This window comes from Thalassophryne amazonica, chromosome 7 (assembly GCF_902500255.1).
Source record: "Thalassophryne amazonica chromosome 7, fThaAma1.1, whole genome shotgun sequence".
NCBI classification, from domain to species: domain Eukaryota; kingdom Metazoa; phylum Chordata; class Actinopteri; order Batrachoidiformes; family Batrachoididae; genus Thalassophryne; species Thalassophryne amazonica.
In genome coordinates this window covers 13,859,973-13,886,209 of record NC_047109.1, presented here as the reverse complement: position 1 = coordinate 13,886,209, position 26,237 = coordinate 13,859,973, and the positions used below count along the sequence as shown (strand labels likewise).

General features: G+C 38.6%; 1 long non-coding RNA gene across 1 annotated transcript; it reads right to left on the bottom strand.

The window, feature by feature from the left end:
* Positions 1-4,973: 4,973 nt before the first annotated feature.
* LOC117513639 lies at positions 4,974-25,766 on the bottom strand. Its single transcript, XR_004561656.1, has 3 exons — positions 25,747-25,766; positions 25,662-25,666; positions 4,974-5,049 (listed from the first exon to the last, which is right to left on the bottom strand). It is a non-coding gene; the product is annotated as an uncharacterized LOC117513639 (long non-coding RNA).
* Positions 25,767-26,237: the final 471 nt, after the last annotated feature.

The window sequence follows — 26,237 nt, the reverse complement described above, 5'->3', positions numbered from 1 at the left end:
TAAATAACTTGACAGGAAACTTTCCTTTAACTATATTCTGTTGTCTTTATTGTCCATAAAAGCTCCATACAAAGCAATAAAAAGATAGAAATAGTTCAGCACAGTGTTTAGCAGAACAAGTAAAAACATGTACAATCAATAAAAATAATAGTTTGCAATTTAGTGAAAAATACTTAAAGTGCATATCATTGGTAAATAAAATGTCAAATTATAACGCAATGCTAAAATATCCTTCGGCCATTGTCTTCTTTATAATTCGGAGTTGTTTAATTAATTATTAAGATCTTATTGTCTTACATACAATTCATACATGTTCAAGGGCGTGCGTGTGTGCATACATGAGCTTTTGACACTAGCAGAAGTTATCTTTGAGTTAGCAGAGGTTATGTGCACGCTAACATCTGCGAAATGTCTTGTAAATTCTTCCAGAGATGTTACAAAAACAGTATTTCAAGTTTTAGAACTGTTTATTTCTTGCTAGCTTTTATATAATATATAAGAAAGGTGTTACATTTAGCCAAAAACAAAGCAAAGTTAGCAGCTAGCAACACAGGAAGTGATGTCACCACGCTCACATCTGCGAGATCATACCATAAAAATAGGAACAGAATGTGGCTTTTTAACCTTTTAAAATACCTCTTACAATATGTCAAGGTTAGTCATCTTTGAACATGTCCCAGGTCTGTGTCCCAAGAATGTTCCCTGTGAATTTAAAGACTCTGGCAGTATTCGGACTGGACTAATGCTGAGCACAGACAGACACAGACAGATGGATGGATGAAAAACCTTGGCAATACCCTGTGGCCGTATTTGATATCTTCTGGTAAAATCCCAACCAAAAATTGGTCATGAGAGACAGAGTTTACTTCCTAAAATCTAACCAATGAGCGAAATGCTTTCCTTCTTGAAGACAAAATTCAGTGGAGCATTGTTAGCCAAGACTTTGATGTGAGGACCGTCAAAGACCACAAGGATTTCAAATTCAGGGGGGAGCTGATGGAAGCCACCTTGAGCAGACTTGTCCATGGTAATGATATATTCCTGTCTTTCTCACTTTTATGAACATACTGATTACTGATAATTCTGTATAATTACAAACACATCATTGAAACACTTACATTGCAGTTGTCAAGGAGATATAAAGTAAACCATGCGCCTTTGTTTGCACTTGGAGTCGCCACAGTAAATGAGAAGTTGATTTGCATGTTGACTTGGCAGATGACAGATGCAACTCCACAGTACATGTGGCAGGATTGGGGTTTGAATCAGGAACCTTCTGCACTGAAATCAAGTTGCACTAGCCACACTCACCTAAAAAAAAGACCAGCTTTTGTTATTTTGGCAAAGCAACTATTTACAAAGTTCTGAACCTAAATTGGATGCTGTTGACATTTTCCATTGTGCTACAAACTCTGGAAAAATGTAATTTGTTTCACTTGAGGGAAGTTATTGCTACATTGTATGATTTCATACTTTTTATTTTAGGGACCGATTCCAAAGATGGTGCCATACCTGTGTACCAGAGCAGGCAAGGAAAACCATCAGCAAGAAGGACAAGCCAGTCAAGTTGGAAACCATCCAAAACCATGTGTCAAGATTCTGTAAATATTGCTGATGGAGTAGTTATCTGGAAAATTATTATAAAAATAAAATATAAAAATATCATCTACTCGTGTAATAACCTGATTTTTAGTAAATCAGTTTATTTTATTTTTTTCTTCAAGGTTTATTTTATTACAAAAAAAATAAATGGAGTACTAGGTGGTTAATGTTTTCTCTTTGTAAAATAACTTACAATACTTCATGGTTTAATGATAAAATATTCACTTTGGTTCATGTTGAAAAACATTGATAAATATTAAGTAATTCATAAAAAAGTTAATAGTTCAGTTGTAAGAAAAAAAGGTTGAATTCCAGATCCATTTAATTTTTTATTAATCTTTTTGGTTGTGATGCTTTGAGTGCCTTACGTTAGACCGGAAGGGAAAAGAGGAAAAAAGCGGGACTTGCGATGCGGAGGAGGACGGAAGGTGTCGTGCAGGTGCAAGCAGGAGACATGCGTTTTGAAGAGACTGAAAGTAATTAAAAGCAGAACTACCTTGAGCTTGGGTACCAGTTCCTCACATCCGTGGACTGCAGAGGAGATTTCTGAACGACCCGCACCAAAAAGGAGTGAGTTTGAGCTGCAGTTCAGGACATAACTGAGCAGGCTAGGCTAAGCTAACACTGAAGCTAACGCTGCTGCTTTGAAGTTTTAGCTCGTTAAGAGTCGGGAGAAGAGACGGTGCTGTTGCCAGTGAAACCACCCTCACCTGCGTGGAGGATCAGGGAATGGAGTTTCTGCATGCACATAGTCACTCTCTGGGTCTTGAAGACGAGGATTTGCTCCAGACTGGTAGGATTATTGTTTTCCAAAGGGTTCTTCAGTGGATATGAGCTCCAACACGCGCCAACAGTCCTAATTCGCAAGCTTGCATAAAACACTCAGAGTACACTCTTAAGACTAAGACTTCATTTAATAGCGTCAAACCATTATTTCATATTTCAATTTAAATGTGTGTTTACCCTATTCTTTCCTTTAATTAATACAAAAAAGACAATCCTGAAACTGCATTTATTGTATGTGTTTATTATTCCTTTGGTTTCAGCAGTACATTCTAGAGATACTATTCCTGAGTTACCTGGTAAGTTACTGTATTCAATTACTTATTCACTGATTTATTATTTCTGGGAGAACCCCTTATTATTAGTTGTGTAAGTGAGAGTCATAATTAACCCTAGACAAAAAGTTATTTATACATCTTGATGTCTCTTTTACCATAGAAGTCAAGGAAAAGGGGTGTACAATAAGAAATCACTCCCTTACCATAATGAGCCGGGTGGTAAAAGGGTTACACTCGTGTCATATTTTGAACTGCTATGGAACAAAATGCAAAGATTTTCAATACACAAAAGAATGTGAGACATTATTAAGCTCAATTATATCAATATAAATATTTGCAAGTTTGCTTATCTGCTTAGTGGTAAATGTGAGTTGTTTGAACAATTTCAGATGGGAAATTTAGAAAAAAAATCTGATCAATAACACTCTCTTTACCAAAATAAGAGGCTCAAATAAATGCTAACAAATATGCAATTATTCTTTTTGACTTTCAAAATTAAACAATCAGCATGATGTATTTTTATATATATATATATATATATATATATATATATATATATATATATAATTTGACTTTATTTCTCTCAATCAACCACATCCAAAATATTTTCATTACCCAAATGTCATTTTACAGATATGAAGACATGTATTGATCCTTATGGAGAAGCTGGACTGGGTCCTCACTCAACACAGCATGGAAGCCTTCATAAATGCCATTCTCTTCTGGGAACCTGTTTATTATCACCATAACTGCACAGGCCGGAATCACCTTTCTGCATTTCCTCCCAAATTTGCCATAGACCCACCAGGTAAAACTTCAGTATGCTATGTATCTGCACAATCTGAAACAATAAAATTCAATAAAACATTTTTTGGACAATGTATGAACAGGTGTCAGAGTGAAATTTACAGATATGGATTCTTTTGGCAATCATTAATAATATTGTTATAATACAATACCAAAGCAGATTTTCAGTCCTGGATGATTGTTCATCATCACTGCTGTCTGTGTCGTCAAAATCACTGTCATGGTAGGTTCAAAAAGAAAACCCTCTCTGGTGCTACTACTCTCTGGCATCTCTGCACAAGATAAAGTGGGAAAAAAAAGCTTTGCAAAAAACCTGTTGTGTTGTACACACGTGCCCATACAATGACGTCACACTTCCGGGTTGATTGCAGCACCACTAGTGACAGATTATATATAGTGAATATGTTTTTAAAAGTGAAGTGGAGGGTGGTTAAGGTTAGAGTTGGGGGAAGGAGTAGGGTTAGTAATAGTGAGTTAAAAAAAAAAACATCACGAAAATTACAATAATTTTGTGACGGGAGCATGAAAAAAAAAACGTGAGACTGGGCTGGATAATTATTAATAGGAAAAAAAATTTTGGGAAAAAAACCTGCAAATATTAGTTTGATTTACCATTTAGAATGAAACTATTGCCCACAAAAATTTTAGAGGAGGTCCCTTTTAAACTGCCGTCTCTGGCAGACGCCTCGAAGCTCCCGATCCTACACATTTAACAAATGACTTCATTTCTTTAACAGTAAAATATAATATAATATAATACAAGCACAGGTACACTTGCTATCAGTCCTCAATCATTATGATTAACTCAAAGCTTTTTATTAATGTAACTTATGTTTTTTTTTTTTACATTTCCAAACAGCGTTATCTTCATTTTTAATCATGTGATAACCAAACTTTATTACCCTCTTTGTTACTGTTCATCTTTTTTCCTCTTTTACTCTCCAGAAGATGTATTTTTATTGCTGCTTGTTTTAACTCCTTTCTCAGTGGCCTCATAAATAAGGAACAGCACGCTGGTTTCTCTCTCTCTGGTCATGAATGCTCATGAATCCTTGGACAGGACAGAACATCCAGGATACAAACAGCTGTGGTGTGGTCCGTCTGCACAAACCTGTCCGCTAAATTACACTTGTCGTCGATGTGATTGACAGTGAGGCTGACGTGCACGCTGACAGCGACGTGAGTGGCATTGGAAAAAGTTAAAATTTTGGCTTTTGTAAGTGCTTTTGGCAGGAGTTAAAAGGGACAAGCATCACTAATCTGTCTTTTTTTAATATGGGCACTTTCTCCTTAAAGGGTACCTACCCAAAATGTGTCACAGGGGTGAAAAGAAAGTATATCCTATTTAGAAAATGTTACTTATAGAAACAAATCAATAACAAAAGCAGAAATGCTGCATTCTTCTCTCCATAAATCACACCTGTATCTGTCCCCACACTTTATTGTCTTGGAGAGGACAAAATTTTTAATGAGGAGACGTTACATTTTGGAAAACTGCATCTAATTTTAACCCTTTTAAATGTAGGTCAGGCATTTTGTAAGGTAAATGTCAAAAGGAATAAATTTGGTGTGGTTTTATCTTGGAACTTTTAAACTTAATTAAGTTTCCATGGGTAATTAAAAAGTACATTAGTTAAAATAAATCTCCATCAGCATTAAATAAATGGATGAGGTAGTACTGTAGATGCAGAAGAAGGGCTTTTGGGTCCAGACTGGCCCATCCTCATGAAGATACTGCACCAACTCGCCCCCGCTGAAGTACAAATAAACACACATGCCCTTAATAAATCTACTATACTGAACAATATCTCTATATTCTGGAGCTTTGAATAAAATAAATGATGAAAATTCTGAAAATAGCAGATTTACATGTTCAAACCACATCACACAGCAACATGTGAGTTGTTTGTAGATCTGCAATTATGTGTGACAGCCTTTGATGAAAGTGTAAAACAGTGGTTAAGTGGTTATTAATAAAAGCAACTAATCATTTAATCAGGATATGAATATGGTATTGTTTTTCAATACTTTAGATAAGTAGATTTAGGAAATAACCCTGTTCTGTCTGATGAGTTGCAGACGTTCATGCTGGTTATCCGGTAAACTGAGCTTTAAAAAGGATTTTTACCAAAAAAAAAGGATATTTGCGACTGTAATACAACATGAACATCTGCAAATCATCAAACACATGGGAGTTATTCCCATTCTAATCCAATTCTATTGTTTGCACAGTTTATTTCTCTGTAGGTAATTTGGTCGGTGAGGCTTACTGTCGAGCCGAGGCAGCATTGCTCCAACAGCGGTCAAGGCGCGGAGTAATCCATCAAACGTGATCATCCATCAAATGTGAAACAGTAATTCTGTATCAGAATCCACATCATCACGCACAATATCACCCATTTCAGCATCTTCGTCGTTACGTGACTTTCTCTCAGATTACACTGCCACTATTGACATCTGCGTAGCAGCGCGCGCGCCGTCAGGACACAGAGTAATACGTCCAAATGTAAAACGGTCAAATATTTTGCCACCCTACACCCAATATTATATGGTCTGAAATTTTACAGGACTAACCAATCAGATTTGTGGAAAAAATGTAATTGGATTAGAATTAGTTGTAACACACCACACTATGCAGAGTTTGCTATGAGGTGAGTGAGTACATTACATATTTGATTTGATCGTTTATGGAGACATAAATCTCTTAGACCTGTAGGTGGAACCGGAAAAAGGCGCGGGGGGTGGGGGGGCCATTTATATGAAAGGCTAAACATTTATATGAATGAGTGTTTAGCCACAGCATGCTGGCACACACCTGCTATCACCTCCACTCCACTATCATCTGTATATATATATATATATATATATATATACACAGTGGGGAAAATAAGTATTTGACCCCCTGTCAGTTTTGCAGGTTTTCCCACCTACAAAGAATGGAGAGGTCTGTAATTTTTATCGTAGGTACACTTCAACTGAGAGACAGAATCTAAAAAAAAAAAAACAAAATCCAAAAAATCACATTGTATGATTTTTAAATAATTAATTTGCATTTTGTTGCATAAAATAAGTATTTGACCCCCAAGAAAAACAGAGCTTAACAATTGATACAGTAGCTTTTGTTTGCAATTACCGAGGTCAGATGATTCCTGTAGTTTTTCACCAGGTTTTCACACATTGCAACAGGGATTTTGGTCCACTCCTCCATACAGATCTTCTCCAAATCTTTCATGTTTGGAGTTTCAGCTCCCTCCAAAGATTTTCTATTGAGTTCAGGTCTGGAGACTGGCCAGGCCACTCCAGGACCTTGAAATGCTTCTTGCGGAGCCCCTCCTTAGTTGCCCTGGCTGTGTGTTTGGGGTCATTGTCATGCTGGAAGACCCAGCCATGACCCATCTTCAATGCTCTTACTGAGGGAAGGAGGTTGTTTGCCAAAATCTCGCAATACATGACCCCATCCATCCTCCCTTCAATACGGTGCAGTCATCCTGTCCCCATTTGCAGAAGTTCACCCCCAGAGTATGAGATGTTTCCACCCCCATGCTTCACGGTTGGGATGATTTTCTTGGGGTTGTTCTCATCCTCTAAACATGGTAAGTGGAGTTGATTCCAAAAAGCTCTATTTTGGTCTCATCTGACCACATGACCTTCTCCCATGCCTCCTCTGGATCATCCAGATGGTCACTGGTGAACTTCAAATGGGCCTGGACATGTGCTGGCTTGAGCAGGGGGACCTTGCTGCCCTGCAGCATTTTAAACCATGACAGCATCATGTGTTACTCATGTAATCTGCAGGTCTACAGTTTTCTCCCTGGTGTCCTTAGACAGCTCTTTGGTCTTGGCTATGGTGGACAGGTTGGAGTATGATTGATTGAGTGTGTGAACAGGTGTCTTTTATACAGGTAACAAGTTCAAACAGGTGCAATTAATACAGGTAAAGAGTGCAGAATAAGAGGGCTTCTTAAAGAAAAATTAACAGGTCTGTGAGAGCCAGAATTCTTGCTGGTTGGTAGGTGTTCAAATACTTATTTCATGTAATAAAATCCAAATTATTTAAAAGTCATACAATGTGATTTTCAGTTTTTTTTCTTTAGATTATGTCTCACAGTGGACATGCACCTAAGATGAAAATTTCAGACCCCTCCATGATTTCTAAGTGGAAGAACTTGCAAAACCGCAGGGTGTTCAAATACTTATTTTCCTCACTGTGTGTATATATATTCACTTATTACACAGTTATTACTGTAAGAAGAGTGAAAACAGTCGAGCTGTGGGGAAAGTTGTGAAAGAAGAATGCAGACAGCTCGATTGTTTTGTCTCTATCCTCTGTTCACCTCAGCTAACCTGCACCAACAGATGCGTCTCCTACACACCATGTGGTGAGGGCCACATTTTTAAAACCACCTCGTTATTCATTTTGGGAAATCTTCACTCAGGCTCCAGCACGTTAAACAACACCCTGACAAAACCTCTGTGCTTTAGAATCCAAACTTTCTTCTTTCAGTGTAATAAACTGGAATAAATCATTTTTTTTTAAAAAGGCAAACCTTTGTGTTGGACTGTGGAATCTGTTTTACAGCTACATTACACCACCATATATAAACTACACTTCAGCCTTATGTTACACACATGTATTTACATATAAATGAAAAAAAAATATATAGTTAGAGAAGCACAAAACCCCCTCATGAGGGACAAATGTCCATCCACACAAAACTAGAGTGAAACACTGGCAGAGCCGAGGAGCGGAGCAGAGTGTCAGGCACAAAGGGGTTGGAGTTACCATGTTCATAGGCCACAGACATGTTGTGGGTGTGACATAATAATCACCCAATCAGAGTGGCACCTATCACTCCTTTTAAACTGGAGTGCAGCAAGGTTGTGGTCTCCAGAAAGCAAATTCATGTGACACATTAACAGATTAATGTCAACCCGTCTGAGTGAACAGTGGACACCAAAACTCCCTGAGGTGAAGCAGTGAAGCAGCAAGGTGAACTTTTTCATGTTTCCAAACGTGTTCACTCTTATTTCATTTAGTGGTTGTTTTCAGGTCACTGTTGTGTATGTCCTGATATCTCCTGTGTGTTGAGAGGGGGTGAGAATAAAGGATTTTTAACCAAGCGCGACTGTATGGGAAAATATCAGACCGTATATATATATATATAAAATATGCTTATACTTATTTCTTTTCTTTGTGTTATGGTATTCTCTGGTGTTGTTTCACATTTATTTTTTGTGTTTTATTATCTGGTTATGTTCCTGTTGTCAGTGGTCTTGTTTTCTGTTAGGGTTTAACTTTTGTCATTTATTGCATTAATGGTTTGCTGTTCATCACTTATTTTCTACTTAACCCCTTTAGTTTGATTTACTATTTTATTGTCATTGTTTGCTGCAACTTTTATACTGCAGCCATGTTCAGTTCTGTTCCAGTTTTGGTTATAGTCTTTTATTGCTCTTGTTCTCTTTTTACATCTGTCACTTTATTTCCTAGTTTGTCCCTTTAAATGGTAAATGGACCACATTTATATAGCACTTTTCCATCTGCATCAGATGTTCACAGCACTTTACAAATAATGCCTCACATTCACCCCGATGTCAGGGTGCTGCCGTACAAGGCGCTCACTACACACCGGGAGCAATAGGGGATTAAAGACCCTATTGCTAATCACCCTTTATGTTGTTCACGCTTCCTTTTGTTGGTCTATGGGCACGTTACATGTTCACCATTGGTTCTTTCTGTCACTGACTCCTCTTGCTTTTGATCTGCTTTGTTTTTCACTTACTCACTCTCTTGCCTCTCTTCCTGCTTCTTTGCTTCACCAGACCACACCTCCTTCCAGAACCTTCACTAACACCTGTGTCTTGTTCCACTAATTACATCACCTGTTATTTAAGCCCTTCACTTTCCTCACAGCTCAGTCTCACATTTTTTTCGTGCTCCCGTAACGAAATGTTTTTTTTTAAAGTCACTATTACTAACCCTACTCCAACCCCCATCCCTAACCTTAACTACTCCCAACTCCCCCCGCTTCACTTTTAATTTCGTGCAGCCATCGCAGAATGTATTAGACTGAATTTGTGCTGCTGTGATAAAAATGTGGCACTTTTCATGACAATAATATGAACCAATAGATTAATGTATATTTTGTGCTGCTGAATCACAACATGCTGTGAGCCTGGGTTGTTCCTCACTGCGCTGCCAGTTCGTTGTCTTTTGCAAGCCTCGTTCCAGCCTTTTGTTATCACCCTGATTGCCTTGCCGTTTTTTTGACCTTGTTTTGTTGTTTCTGGATCCTGCCTCTGTCTTAGCCTGCCGTACTCTGAATTGCCGTGATTGACCTCAGCCTGTTTTTTACTAAGCCTCAGCCTCATGCCTGTTTGTACCTCTGCCTGTTTGCTTGTCATTCTGTGTACCGTATCTCTGCGGTGTTTAAAGATAAAGCCCTTTTATTACGCCAACGTCTGTGTCCTGGAGTCCTGCATTTGTGCCTGCCGCCTCGACTATATATATAATAATAAACAAATTATTAACCTCTGTCATGAACATCGCTTCACTTTGTAACCTCATATTACTGACACTGACCCAAAATATGCACGTGAGGTGCAACAACTTTCAACATTAATATGTGATTCATTAATTATTGATTAATATGCGAGTCTGACATGGCTCTGGTTAATTAAATCTCTCCCTCTATGAGGTTTTGTAGAAATATCTCTTCACTTGGAAAAAATGTAAATGGTTGGCCCGAAGAATTCTATCTATCTATCTATCTATGATGGCCTCGGTGGTGGTTCAGAACTGTGCCGTGAAGACGTTTCAGAATGCGTTTGAATGTGTAAACACGCATCAGCAGGTTTGGATTTGTTTAGAAGCAGCTGAACAAGAATATTTTGTGCCGTAAATGAGATACGTAAAGTGTTTTTGCATTTGTAAGCCACATATTATGGTAATATGTGTATCTGTCAGTCACTTGGAGCGTTTCATTCTATTTGACTGTCTGTGTGTGTGCGGTAAGAGCTCTTTTTTTTTTTTTTTTTTTTTTTTTGGTTTTTAACAGCGTGATTGTGGTTCAGATGAGCCTCGTCGTGTGTGGGTTTGTGCTGCAGGTTGGTTTTCCTGTTTCTATCTTGTTTTTTGGGCCACTGATAATTCCTCGATTTACTGACAAGAAAATAACTAATTAAAATCCACTTCAGCTAACAGGCTGTGTGGGGCAGCACTAACGTAGCTGTGCGCTCCTGCACACTGTAATCGGCTCCCCCACCCCGATTACAACATGAATTTTATGAAAACCACAACATGTAATCAGAGGCTTCAGTATAAACATGTTAAAGCTCAAAGTGAGTGGAATGCATGGATGAAACCTGATTTTAAAGCTGCTGTATGTAGGACTGAGGGATATTTATGAGCATCTGTTTATTAGTGTTTAATTAATTACCAGCACCAACGAGAGCCCCCTCATAGAGGCCGCTGTCTACTGGTCACGAGCGCATGTTAACAAATTTGAGAAGAGGATTATTTATCCAATCCAATCTCACGCCATTCCGTGATGGCATCACGAAATGTAAATTAATCAATGATTCGTGATACCGTTATGAAAGTGCCGCATTTCTGTGACGGTATCACAACTTAATTAGCCCCACATTTCATGAAATGTGGAGTGATGTGGGGTCTGGGGGGGACTATGGTTAGGGCATGGCAGGTGTTAGAAATACTAAAATAAACTGGGCTAAAACAAACTAAATAGACTGGGCTGTATTCATCAGGAGAGAACACAAGGAAGCATGAATCCAACAAGTGAAAACATGAAGGGAAACAAATTCAAAACTGGTGACACCATAATGAAATTTGAATCCTCACCACTAGATGGCACTAAATCCTACATACCGTAGCTTTAATTGCTTTTATATCAGCCTACTAAAAGTGAATTTCTGAATATCTAAAGATTTTCTAATTGTAGCAGTTATTGTACCATTTACATGCTGTTTGTATAATTATATCTTTTTTAAAACTGTAATAACATTTTTCAGTTTAGTGATTTAATTCTTGGTGCACAGCTCTTCTTACAAACTGAAAAAAATTTGCTTCCTCTCTCTCACACACACACACACACTAAATGAGGAGGCAAATGAGTAAATAAGTACATTTCTTTCTTCATGCACAGTGTCCTGTCCTATACCATATATACAGTGGAGCAAAAAAGTATTTAGTCAGCCCCTGATTATGAAAGTTCTCCTACTTAGAAAGATGAAAGAGGTCTGTAATTTTCATCATAGGTACACTTCAATTATGAGAGACAAAATGAAAAAAAAAATCCAGGACATCACATTGTAGGATTTTTAAATAATTTATTTGTAAATTATGGTGGAAAATAAGTATTTGGTCAATAACAAAAGTTCAACTCAATACTTGGTAACATAATCTTTGTTGGCAATGACAGGTCAAACGTATCCTGTGTCTTCACCAGGTTTGCACACACTGTAGCTGGTATTTTGGCCCATTCCTCCATGCAGATCTCTAGAGCAGTGATGTTTTAGGGCTGTCGCTGGGCAACACAGACTTTCAACTCCCTCAACAAATTTTCTATGGGGTTGAGGTCTGGAGACTAGCTTGGCCACTCCAGGACCTTGAAATTCTTTTTATGGAGCCACTCCTTCATTGCCTGAGCGGTGTGTTTGGGATCATTGTCATGCTGGAAGACCCAGCCACGTTGCATCTTCAATGCTCTCACTGATGGAAGGAGGTTTTGACTTAAAATCTCACGATAGATGGCCACGTTTATTCTTCCCTTAACACTGATCAGTCGTCTTGTCCCCTTTGCAGAAAAACAGCCCCAAAGCATGATGTTTCCACCCCCATGCTTCACAGTAGATATGGTGTTCTTGGGATGCAACTCAGCATTGTTCTTCCTCCAAACACAATGAGTTGAGTTTTTCCCAAAGAGTTGTATTTTAGTTTCATCTGACCACATGATATTCTCCCAGTCCTCTTCTGGACCATCCATATACTCTCTGGCAAACTTCAGATGGGCCTGGACACGTACTGGCTTAAGCAGGGGGACACGCCTGGCACTGCAGGATTTGAGTCCCTCTCTGCGTAGTGTGTAGCCTTTGTTACTTTGGTCCCAGCTCTCTGCAGGTCATTCATCAGGTCCCTCCGTGTAGTTCTGGGATTTTTGTTCACCGTTCTTATGATCATTTTGACCCCATGGGATGACATCTTGCGTGGAGCCCCATATCGAGGGAGATTATCAATGGTCTTGTATGTCTTCCATTTTCTTACAATTGCTCCCACAGTTGATTTATTCACACCAACCTGTTTGACTATTGTAGATTCACTCTTCTCAGCCTGGTGCAGGTCTACAATTTTCTTCCTGGTGTCATTCAACAGCTCTTTGGTCTTGGCCATGGTTGAGTTTGGACAGGTGTCAGGTGTCTTTTATACAGATAATGAGTTCAAACAGGTGCCATTAATACAGGTAATGAGTGGAGGACAGAAGAGCTTCTTAAAGAAGTTGTTACAGGTCTGTGAGAGCCAGAAATCTTGCTTGTTTGTGGGTGACCAAATACTTATTTTCCACCATAATTTACAAATAAATTCTTTAAAAATACAATATGATTTTCTGGATTTATTTTCTCATTTTGTCTCTCATCTTTCTAAGTAGGAGAACTTGCTCAATCGGGGCTGATTCAATACTTTTTTGCTCCACTGTATATATGGTATAGGACAGGACACTGCATGAAGCAAGAAATGTACTTATTTACTCATTTGTCTATTCATTTAGTGTGTGTGTGTGTGTGTGTGTGTGTGTGTGTGTGTGTGTGTGTGTGTGTGTGTGTGTGTGTGTGTGTGTGTGTGTGTGTGTGTGTGTGTGTGTGTGTGTGTGTGTGTGTGTGTGTGTGTGCACATCAGATGACCATGAAGCAACTTTACAGGGTAAAATTTGAGAGTAACTCTGATGGTGTGAAAGACTGTGGTACCAGTATGTACATCCAAGTCAGTTCATGGTTGTTGAACATTATCACCTTTTTACAATTAAGCAGTGGTTCCCAAACGTTTTCGGCTTCAGTACCCCTGTACCTGATTTCTGAATCCGACTATTTGCTTCATGTGACTTCAACATTTTGTCTAAAAACTGTAACAGAAGACTGGAGCTTACTGTATGATACAATGATCATTCTCAACCTTATTTTGAAGAATATAACACACGAAAAGAAAATGGGTCAAGGAGCTGCAATTAGTGCCTCCCAAGCAGATCTATGAAATACTGTGGGTTTTACTGTGACATTTCAGTAAGTCTACAATAGTCATTGATGATCCCCGCCCGTAGTACCTCTGCACAGGTCTTTTGCTCGGGGTACATGTGCCCCATGTTTGGAACCACTGGAGTAGTGGCCAGTACTATATTGAACTTGTGGAGGAGAACATAGAACATTCCTATGTAAGTGTTTGTTACTGTCGTGTACGACTCTTCTGTATAACTGATTTGTTTGTTTTATTGTAGTGAATAATGGCATTGGAAGGAAATGAGACCCCTCACATCCTCATGTTGGTGGATAAAGCTGTATTCAACCTGGCCAAGGGCCGAAGACATGGCTGTAATATTATTGGCCACTGGGCCATGGTGGATGTCCCAGGACAGTGAGGGGACAATATATGTGTGCTGCCATTTCTGAGAATGGTGTGGCCACTCACATCCTCAGTCTTGGCCCATACAATAAACAGAAGCTCACGTACGCATTCACCAGAACAGCTCCTCGAAAGTGTGAAAAATTCAAAATTTTACCCTTACGTGGTGCCCCCTCACAGCCGGCCACCAGTCTTTTTCCTTCCAGACTGTTCTCATCCCTGCATTATGGTCCATTTAAAAAAATTAAATAATAATAATAGTAGTAATAATAGTGTCTATATGATAACAAGAACCTAAACAATTCATAAATACATGAAGACAGTAAATTAACATTTAAAAATGACATAATTAATAGGACATAAAAGGGTTGATTTCTCCTAAAAATTGTTGAAGTCTGTAAAGACATTCTGGACTCAGACACCATCCAGACTCATTATACAAGCTTTGCTTAGTTTGTTAACGCCATCCATCCATTTTCTTCCGCTTTATCCGGAGTCGGGTCGCGGGGGCAGCAGCTCAAGCAAAGCCGCCCAGACCTCCCGATCCAAACACACCTCCTCCAGCTCCTCCGGGGGAACCCCCTTGAAAAAAATGTTAGCGACCTATTTTAAAAACATGACCCAATCTAGAGCCCATGGATCCCCAGTTTGTTGAACACTGGATTTAGCTTCCTCATATCACAGACAAGCTTTTACAAAAAGGTAGTGGAGTCACTCAAGGAGAGGAAAGATATGGAACAAAAATCCATGAACGGAATATTTTTCTATACAATGGGACAAATAATCAGCGCCACGTGACACAATCCACAAATCAAATGACAAAGATCGAGAATGAATTAAATAATAAATAGTGGCTGCACTGTTTTTAAATGTAATAATACCTTAAAGTGCTCAACACCTTGTTGCAGCCGTCATTCATGAAATATGAAGTTCTGAGGCAGTAAAATAATGATCATGTTGAAGTTCTGTTATATAAGATGTAATGAAGATGCAGCAGAAAAAGGAGAAAAACACTTTAGAACTGTGTCAGAAGGGATGAGGAGAGATGGAACAGGTCAATACACAATAAAACAAACACACCAGGCTTATCAAAATCATTTTTTATTTCAGAAATACTGAAGTATTTTAAAGAACTTTTGAAAAAAAAAAAGTCTATTAAAATGACAATGTTCATTAAAGTATTTAAATCAGTGAGTTGCCTCAAATGTTCATCTTTAGAAGACAACAGGCCTCTGTGTCTGCAGGTACAGAGCAGATAAAACAGGAGACAGAAAACAAAAAGGGTGAAGAGTTTCAGTCAGGCTGGTGATCTCCAGACAGGAGCAGCCCACAGTGACAATCCTCCAGTGGACAACCTCTGGGAGACGCTGTCAAGGTCGTACCAGGTGGGTATGTGTTCTGTGAAATCAAGAGAACTGAAGTTCTAAGGAGCAGTGGTAGAGTCCACAAATCGGGCAGAACATAAAAGTACAAAAACAGTCCAATCTTTCTCCAAGAGGCTGAGGTGTCCAGAGTATTTAGAGTGTCCATGGATGCTGATTGAGATCAGCTGTCAGAGGTTGTGCAACAGAAATGGACACAAAGAAAGAAACTACACAACAGACAGAGTATCAGAACAGTCACAGGTTGGTTGATGGAGAGGGAGGAGGACAAGGGGGGTTTGTCCTGGTGGTCCGAGTAGGAATTGCAGAACTTCCAGTCGCAGCAGTCATAGAAAATTGTATAAAGGACTTCATGCCACATGTAATGATGAATCTTGCCACACTTGTCTTTGTCCACACAGCCCACACCCTTCATGATGGTGTGCTTCCCATAGCGAACGTAGGCCTTGTAGCACGTCTTATTGGCAGGACACTCAGTGGGGACAATCAGAGGTGTCCTCTCCTTTTCTACAATAGAGCTGTAGTGACACAGCAGCTTGTCAGAAAGGGCCGAGGGGAGGCGAAGACAGACGCACAACAGAGCAACGACACAGACAAACTGGAACATCTTCAACCTGGAAGGAAGCAGAACAACTGACATTTAATCAACATTACTGACTGAAGACATCAAACACACAGTGACCAGAAAAATAGACACAACTGGATGAAGTCCAACACAATTATTCAAGATTAATTTAGTATATATTTTTAAAATCTATGTATTTTGACCAGATATGCTGCTTACCTCTTAACAACGTGCCAGTGTGGGGCTCAAATGAGGCAGATTCAGTTGACACAGCCTTTATATCCTCTGATTCAAAAGGGTTCACGCATCATCAACTGACTCCATGTAACTGAGATTGGGAGCACTGGTACCACAGTCTCTTAAGTCTCTTTATACAAAGAGACTGGTAGCATGTTTTTGAAAACTTGGCTGTGATTGGTCCATCTGATACATCGGCCTCTATTGGCTATCAGGCCACGCTCTGTGATTGGCTGTGGTGTAACCGCCGAAAATGTAAGTTGGTTCCACTCCTCCAGAGACTGTGGTTCCAGTGCTACGTTGTAAACAAAGGCTGCAGCCAATCAGAGAGCGGCGTGTCTCAGCCAATCAGCAAAATGTCAGAATCCTGACTAAAAGTCACGTGACCAAATAACCCGATACCGACTCCTTTGCATTGGCTGGAGGAGTGGAACCAACTTATCAATGATGTGAATATTTTTAAATATGAAACAAATAGCTGATCACATTAACTGTAATATGACACAATTTAATCATCGCTGGAACAAATGAAGCTAAAACAATGTAGGAATCAAAACTGAATATTAGTGTCATCACAACTGATCTGCTGAATTTAGCATTTCTGTGTTTTTAACAAACTCCCCACTGATCCATTGATCATTTCTTCACAAATTTTGTTCAAAATCCATTAATGTTTTAAATTTTTAGAGATGTATTTTACATTGTTGAGGCAGAGTTGGTGGCCAAGTGTTTAGTGCGCTTGGATTCAGTGTGGAAGGTTTCTGGTTCAAACACCACCTCTGCCACATCTTTCCATGTAATGTGCAGTTACATCAGGAAGGACATCCGGTGTAAAACTTGTGCCAAATCAACATGCAGTTCCACCTTGGATCTGCTGTGGCGACGCTGAGTGAAAACAAGCAGCTAAAAGGACTTAATATTTTATATTGTTCAACACCAGCTGGTTTCCTGGACTTTAAATTTCACACATTCAACTGCCAACATGAAGGAAATGTCCATAGAAATGTCTCTCTCACTCACACACTTCCCATTTTTAAAACTGGAAATGTCTTTATTCCATGTCTCAATACATCGTTATAATTTGATTAAGTACAAGTAGCCTACAGTTAGCACAATTTCCAAATGAATGGATGTTGTTGATTCTCTTGTATATTCGTCTGTGAATTGTTCTGTAATTTATGTTTGTAACGTGGCCCAAGCAGAGGGTCACCCCTTTGAGTCTGGTCTACTTGAGGTTTCTTCCTCAGAGTGAGTTTTTCCTTACCACTGTTGCTCTGGGAGTTGGTAAGGTTGGACCTTACCTGTGTGAAGCGCCTTGAGGCAACTCTGTTGTGATTTGGCGCTATATAAAGGAAAATAAATTGAAAAATAAATTGAAATTGTTGTTCTCTCCAAAACAGGTTAGCATCATTTCACTGTATAAGTTATCACATGCAAAATAGTCTGTCCATTTGTCAAAATAAGTCTAGAACATAAGGGCAATTTCACAAACGGGTGTCGGAATGGGGGGGTAAAGGGTACTATGTACCTAGGGCCCAGAGCATTTTTGTGTTGCATGTCATTAATGTTCACACAATTCATGTTGTAATAGAATATAATTAGAATGAATGTATAAATGTTGTGAAACATAATTCTGCTCTAACAATAATATTGAAAGATCTCTGAGGCCCCTTCCACTCCTGCACAGTTGTACAATGGTTTAGTCCAAGCGCACAGGCGGCACGCTGCCCCACACAAACAGATCCCAAACGGGATCTCACAGAAAGAGGAGGTGTTTAGTAGAGCTGGAACAACTAATCAATTTAATCGATTATTAAAATAGTTGTCAACTAATTTAGTCATGGATTAGTTGTTAAATAACCTTGTTTTACTGCAAATGTTTCATGTCTTCCATATAAATCAGCCGTTTCTACAGCGCAGCTTTGCTTTGAACCTTGAACCAATCGAAGCAATGATTCGCAGCTTGAAGCAGTGCTTCAATCTGCTGCTTTGTTGATTCATTCATTTTTTATTTCACTTTATCTTACTTTTTCCCCACTAAAACCCAAAGAGCATATGTCTGTGAGTAATGTTTACCTTTTTATGTTAATCTGACCTGTTATGGTCTTCTGAAACAGTTGATAGATGTATTTTATAATTTAAAAACGGGACCGATGCTAACGTGTTAGCATGTCTATGGCGTTTTCAGTGTTAAAGTTAGCATTAAGCTATTGCAGCTGTCAGCACATTTGTGTGCTAAAAGAGTCAAATGTATTACAAATTGTAATATTTTTTTAATTATTTCTTTACTTATATATTAGTAATACTTGCAACAACAATAATAGTAATAATATCCAGTAATGCTACAATACAATTTTAGAGAATGAAACAAAAGAACCTAATTAAACACATCAGAAAAGATAAATCCAACTAACAATGAGCATAAATAAATAAACATAGAAATAAATAACTGTTTCCTGTGAACACATAGTGACTCTTAATCCTCCACTTCACCCCTGTTTTATTTAAGTTTAATGACAATTAGTTTTGGTCAAACCACATCAAAGCTGTGTTTTTACACAAGAAAAAATAAAAATTGTTTCTTTTTTCATGACAATCTGTTTTTAAAGATCACATATTACACTTTAGTCAGGTCTTTAAAAGGTCTTTTGTGGACTCTTGCTGTAATATGTTGTCAGTGGTTGAGATAGTTGCTGTAGGAATCTAAACCTGATGGAAATCTCTTTGTGGTGTGTCGGTGATGTATATGTACAAAATAAAACAAAACACTACTCCAGGTATGTTTTTGATGACAATATAACATAACTTTGTTACAAGCTCAAACGTTGATGTTGTGTGATAAAGTCCTTTTAATAATAACTCACTTAAAGAAATAATGGCAAAACTCACATGTAAGTAAAGAAAAAAAATAAAACAATCTAAAAAATAATCGACCGATGAATTGATTACTAAAATAATCGCGAGCTGCAGTCCAAGTGTTTAGGCTGAAATAAAATATGTCTTTACTCAAAAATCAAAGTCCGGATTTCAAAAAAGAAGAGAAAAAAGGACAGGGAAAGAAAACTAAATGAGGGAAAGCAGCTGCTAACCAAATTCTTTGAAAAGAGAGGTGAGCTTGAAAGATAGCTATATTGAGTTGGGGGTCTGGGGGACCAAACTGCACCATTTTCTAGAAAAATGGTGGCAAGACAGTACATTAACATTAAAAAATTACATAATTAATAGGACATAAAAGGGTTGATTTCTCCTAAAAATTGTTGAAGTCTGTAAAGACATTCTGGACTCACACACCATCCAGACTCATTAAACAAGCTTTGCTTAGTTTGTTAACACCCTTGAAAAAAAAATGTCAGATACCTATTTTAAAAACACGACCCAATCTAGAGCCCATGGATCCCCAGTTTGTTGAACACTGGATTTAGCTTCCTCATATCACAGACAAGCTTTTACAAAAAGGTAGTGGAGTCACTCAAGGAGTGGAAAGATACGGAACCAAAATCCATGAACGGAATATTTTTCTATACAATGGGACAAATAATCAGCACCATGTGACACAATCCACAAATCAAATGACAAAGATCGAGAATGAATTAAATAATAAATAGTGGCTGCACTGTTTTTAAATGTAATAATACCTTAAAGTGCTCAACACCTTGTTGCAGCCGTCATTCATGAAATATGAAGTTCTGAGGCAGTAAAATAATGATCATGTTGAAGTTCTGTTATATAAGATGTAATGAAGATGCAGCAGAAAAAGGAGAAAAACACTTTAGAACTGTGTCAGAAGGGATGAGGAGAGATGGAACAGGTCAATACACAATAAAACAAACACACCAGGCTTATCAAAATCATTTTTTATTTCAGAAATACTGAAGAATTTAAAGAACTTTTGAAAAAAAAAGTCTATTAAAATGACAATGTTCATTAAAGTATTTAAATCAGTGAGTTGCCTCAAATGTTCATCTTTAGAAGACAACAGGCCTCTGTGTCTGCAGGTACAGAGCAGATAAAACAGGAGACAGAAAACAAAAAGGGTGAAGAGTTTCAGTCAGGCTGGTGATCTCCAGACAGGAGCAGCCCACAGTGACAATCCTCCAGTGGACAACCTCTGGGAGACGCTGTCAAGGTCGTACCAGGTGGGTATGTGTTCTGTGAAATCAAGAGAACTGAAGTTCTAAGGAGCAGTGGTAGAGTCCACAAATCAGGCAGAACATAAAAGTACAAAAACAGTCCAATCTTTCTCCAAGAGGCTGAGGTGTCCAGAGTATTTAGAGTGTCCATGGATGCTGATTGAGATCAGCTGTCAGAGGTTGTGCAACAGAAATGGACACAAAGAAAGAAACTACACAACAGACAGAGTATCAGAACAGTCACAGGTTGGTTGATGGAGAGGGAGGAGGACAAGGGGGGTTTGTCCTGGTGGTCCGAGTAGGAATTGCAGAACTTCCAGTCGCAGCAGTCATAGAAAATTGTATAAAGGACTTCATGCCTCATGTAATGATGAATCTTGCCACACTTGTCTTTGTCCACACAGCCCACACCCTTCATGATGGTGTGCTTCCCATAGCGAACGTAGGCCTTGTAGCACGTCTTATTGGCAGGACACTCAGTGGGGACAATCAGAGGTGTCCTCTCCTTTTCTACAATAGAGCTGTAGTGACACAGCAGCTTGTCAGAAAGGGCCGAGGGGAGGCGAAGACAGACGCACAACAGAGCAACGACACAGACAAACTGGAACATCTTCAACCTGGAAGGAAGCAGAACAACTGACATTTAATCAACATTACTGACTGAAGACATCAAACACACAGTGACCAGAAAAATAGACACAACTGGATGAAGTCCAACACAATTATTCAAGATTAATTTAGTATATATTTTTAAAATCTATGTATTTTGACAAGATATGCTGCTTACCTCTTAACAACGTGCCAGTGTGGGGCTCAAATGAGGCAGATTCAGTTGACACAGCCTTTATATCCTCTGATTCAAAAGGGTTCACGCATCATCAACTGACTCCATGTAACTGAGATTGGGAGCACTGGTACCACAGTCTCTTAAGTCTCTTTATACAAAGAGACTGGTAGCATGTTTTTGAAAACTTGGCTGTGATTGGTCCATCTGATACGTCAGCCTCTATTGGCTATCAGGCCACGCTCTGTGATTGGCTGTGGTGTAACCGCCGAAAATGTAAGTTGGTTCCACTCCTCCAGAGACTGTGGTTCCAGTGCTACGTTGTAAACAAAGGCTGCAGCCAATCAGAGAGCGGCGTGTCTCAGCCAATCAGCAAAATGTCAGAATCCTGACGAAATGTCACGTGACCAAATAACCCGATACCGACTCCTTTGCATTGGCTGGAGGAGTGGAACCAACTTATGAATGATGTGAATATTTTTAAATATGAAACAAATAGCTGATCACATTAACTGTAATATGACACAATTTAATCATCGCTGGAACAAATGAAGCTAAAACAATGTAGGAATCAAAACTGAATATTAGTGTCATCACAACTGATCTGCTGAATTTAGCATTTCTGTGTTTTTAACAAACTCCCCACTGATCCATTGATCATTTCTTCACAAATTTTGTTCAAAATCCATTAATGTTTAAATTTTTAGAGATGTATTTTACATTGTTGAGGCAGAGTTGGTGGCCAAGTGTTTAGTGCGCTTGGATTCAGTGTGGAAGGTTTCTGGTTCAAACACCACCTCTGCCACATCTTTCCATGTAATGTGCAGTTACATCAGGAAGGACATCCGGTGTAAAACTTGTGCCAAATCAACATGCAGTTCCACCTTGGATCTGCTGTGGCGACGCTGAGTGAAAACAAGCAGCTAAAAGGACTTAATATTTTACGTTGTTCAACACCAGCTGGTTTCCTGGACTTTAAATTTCACACATTCAACTGCCAACATGAAGGAAATGTCCATAGAAATGTCTCTCTCACTCACACACTTCCCATTTTTAAAACTGGAAATGTCTTTATTCCATGTCTCAATACATCGTTATAATTTGATTAAGTACAAGTAGCCTACAGTTAGCACAATTTCCAAATGAATGGATGTTGTTGATTCTCTTGTATATTCGTCTGTGAATTGTTCTGTAATTTATGTTTGTAACGTGGCCCAAGCAGAGGGTCACCCCTTTGAGTCCGGTCTACTTGAGGTTTCTTCCTCAGAGTGAGTTTTTCCTTACCACTGTTGCTCTGGGAGTTGGTAAGGTTGGACCTTACCTGTGTGAAGCGCCTTGAGGCAACTCTGTTGTGATTTGGCGCTATATAAAGGAAAATAAATTGAAAAATAAATTGAAATTGTTGTTCTCTCCAAAACAGGTTAGCATCATTTCACTGTATAAGTTATCACATGCAAAATAGTCTGTCCATTTGTCAAAATAAGTCTAGAACATAAGGGCAATTTCACAAACGGGTGTCGGAATGGGGGGGTAAAGGGTACTATGTACCTAGGGCCCAGAGCATTTTTGTGTTGCATGTCATTAATGTTCACACAATTCATGTTGTAATAGAATATAATTAGAATGAATGTATAAATGTTGTGAAACATAATTCTGCTCTAACAATAATATTGAAAGATCTCTGAGGGCCCTTCCACTCCTGCACAGTTGTACAATGGTTTAGTCCAAGCGCACAGGCGGCACGCTGCCCCACACAAACAGATCCCAAACGGGATCTCACAGAAAGAGGAGGTGTTTAGTAGAGCTGGAACAACTAATCAATTTAATCGATTATTAAAATAGTTGTCAACTAATTTAGTCATGGATTAGTTGTTAAATAACCTTGTTTTACTGCAAATGTTTCATGTCTTCCATATAAATCAGCCGTTTCTACAGCGCAGCTTTGCTTTGAACCTTGAACCAATCGAAGCAATGATTCGCAGCTTGAAGCAGTGCTTCAATCTGCTGCTTTGTTGATTCATTCATTTTTTATTTCACTTTATCTTACTTTTTCCCCACTAAAACCCAAAGAGCATATGTCTGTGAGTAATGTTTACCTTTTTATGTTAATCTGACCTGTTATGGTCTTCTGAAACAGTTGATAGATGTATTTTATAATTTAAAAACGGGACCGATGCTAACGTGTTAGCATGTCTATGGCGTTTTCAATGTTAAAGTTAGCATTAAGCTATTGCAGCTGTCAGCACATTTGTGTGCTAAAAGAGTCAAATGTATTACAAATTGTAATATTTTTTTAATTATTTCTTTACTTATATATTAGTAATACTTGCAACAACAATAATAGTAATAATATCCAGTAATTCTACAATACAATTTTAGAGAATGAAACAAAAGAACCTAATTAAACACATCAGAAAAGATAAATCCAACTAACAATGAGCATAAATAAATAAACATAGAAATAAATAACTGTTTCCTGTGAACACATAGTGACTCTTAATCCTCCACTTCACCCCTGTTTTATTTAAGTTTAATGACAATTTGTTTTGGTCAAACCACATCAAAGCTGTGTTTTTACACAAGAAAAAATAAAATTTGTTTCTTTTTTCATGAGAATCTGTTTTTAAAGATCACATATTACACTTTAGTCAGGTCTTTAAAAGGTCTTTTGTGGACTCTTGCTGTAATATGTTGTCAGTGGTTGAGATAGTTGCTGTAGGAATCTAAACCTGATGGAAATCTCTTTGTGGTGTGTCGGTGATGTATATGTACAAAATAAAACAAAACACTACTCCAGGTATGTTTTTGACGACAATATAACATAACTTTATTACAAGCTCAAACGTTGATGTTGTGTGATAAAGTCCTTTTAATAATAACTCACTTAAAGAAATAATGGCAAAACTCACATGTAAGTAAAGAAAAAAAATAAAACAATCTAAAAAATAATCGACCGATGAATTGATTACTAAAATAATCGCGAGCTGCAGTCCAAGTGTTTAGGCTGAAATAAAATATGTCTTTACTCAAAAATCAAAGTCCGGATTTCAAAAAAGAAGAGAAAAAAGGACAGGGAAAGAAAACTAAATGAGGGAAAGCAGCTGCTAACCAAATTCTTTGAAAAGAGAGGTGAGCTTGAAAGCTAGCTATATTGAGTTGGGGGGTCTGGGGGACCAAACTGCACCATTTTCTAGAAAAATGGTGGCAAGACAGTACATTAACATTAAAAAATTACATAATTAATAGGACATAAAAGGGTTGATTTCTCCTAAAAATTGTTGAAGTCTGTAAAGACATTCTGGACTCACACACCATCCAGACTCATTAAACAAGCTTTGCTTAGTTTGTTAACACCCTTGAAAAAAAATGTCAGATACCTATTTTAAAAACACGACCCAATCTAGAGCTCATGGATCCCCAGTTTGTTGAACACTGGATTTAGCTTCCTCATATCACAGACAAGCTTTTACAAAAAGGTAGTGGAGTCACTCAAGGAGTGGAAAGATACGGAACCAAAATCCATGAACGGAATATTTTTCTATACAATGGGACAAATAATCAGCACCACGTGACACAATCCACAAATCAAATGACAAAGATCTATAATGAATTAAATAATAAATAGTGGCTGCACTGTTTTTAAATGTAATAATACCTTAAAGTGCTCAACACCTTGTTGCAGCCGTCATTCATGAAATATGAAGTTCTGAGGCAGTAAAATAATGATCATGTTGAAGTTCTGTTATATAAGATGTAATGAAGATGCAGCAGAAAAAGGAGAAAAAGCACTTTAGAACTGTGTCAGAAGGGATGAGGAGAGATGGAACAGGTCAATACACAATAAAACAAACACACCAGGCTTATCAAAATCATTTTTTATTTCAGAAATACTGAAGTATTTCTGTACTGTAGCTTTCCGCACCGACTTCCTGTGTCTTTCCGCACCGAACGCCGAACTGTTTACACAGAGACTGCTACCTGCTGCTTTGGACTCTGAACTAACAGTCTTTTTCAAGACTTTTTCACCGTGCTCCAACTCCTGAAGAAGACCTCTAACGGTCGAAACGTCGCGACGGAGCACTTTTTTCAATTTTTTGGCCATATCAATTTTTTTTTAGCAAGCTAACTAGCTTGCTAACGCTTTCGTTTTTATTTTATTTTTTAGCACTGTTGCCGTGCGTTACCTGTGCTGCTCCACAGCGTGTCTGGTGGATTTTTATTTTATTTTATTTTTTAGCACCGTTGTCGTGCGTTACCTGTGCCGCTCCATGGCCTGTTTGGTGGATTTTTATTTTATTTTTTAGCACTGTTGTCGTGCGTTACCTGTGCTGCTCCACAGCCTGTCTGGTGGATTTTTATTTTATTTTATTTTTTTAGCACTGTTGCCGTGCGTTACCTGTGCTGCTCCACAGCCTGTCTGATGGATTTTTATTTTATTTTTTAGCACTGTTGCCGTGCGTTACCTGTGCTGCTCCACAGCCTGTCTGGTGCCTTAACTAAAGCAATCCTTCTGCTGAATCACCTCTAAATTATTTACACATTATTCACTTTGCGTGTTTTTAGGAATCCGCTAGGTTAGCGTAGCTACTAGCTCTTAGCCGATTTAGCATGGCGGCTTCTCCTGTCTCTCCCGCACTTTTCTGCTCTGGGTGTGAAATGTTTAGTTATTCCTCGGCCTCCTTTAGCAGTAACGGTACTTGTAATAAGTGTAGCTTATTCGTAGCTTTGGAGGCCAGGCTGGGCGAATTGGAGACTCGGCTCCGCATCGTGGAAAATTCTACAGCTAGCCAGGCCCCTGTAGTCAGTGCGGACCAAGGTAGCTTAGCCGCCGTTAGTTCCCCCCTGGCAGATCCCGAGCAGTCGGGAAAGCAGGCTGACTGGGTGACTGTGAGGAGGAAGCGTAGCCCTAAACAGAAGCCCCGTGTACACCGTCAACCCGTTCACATCTCTAACCGTTTTTCCCCACTCGACGATACACCCGCCGAGGATCAAACTCTGGTTATTGGCGACTCTGTTTTGAGAAATGTGAAGTTAGCGAC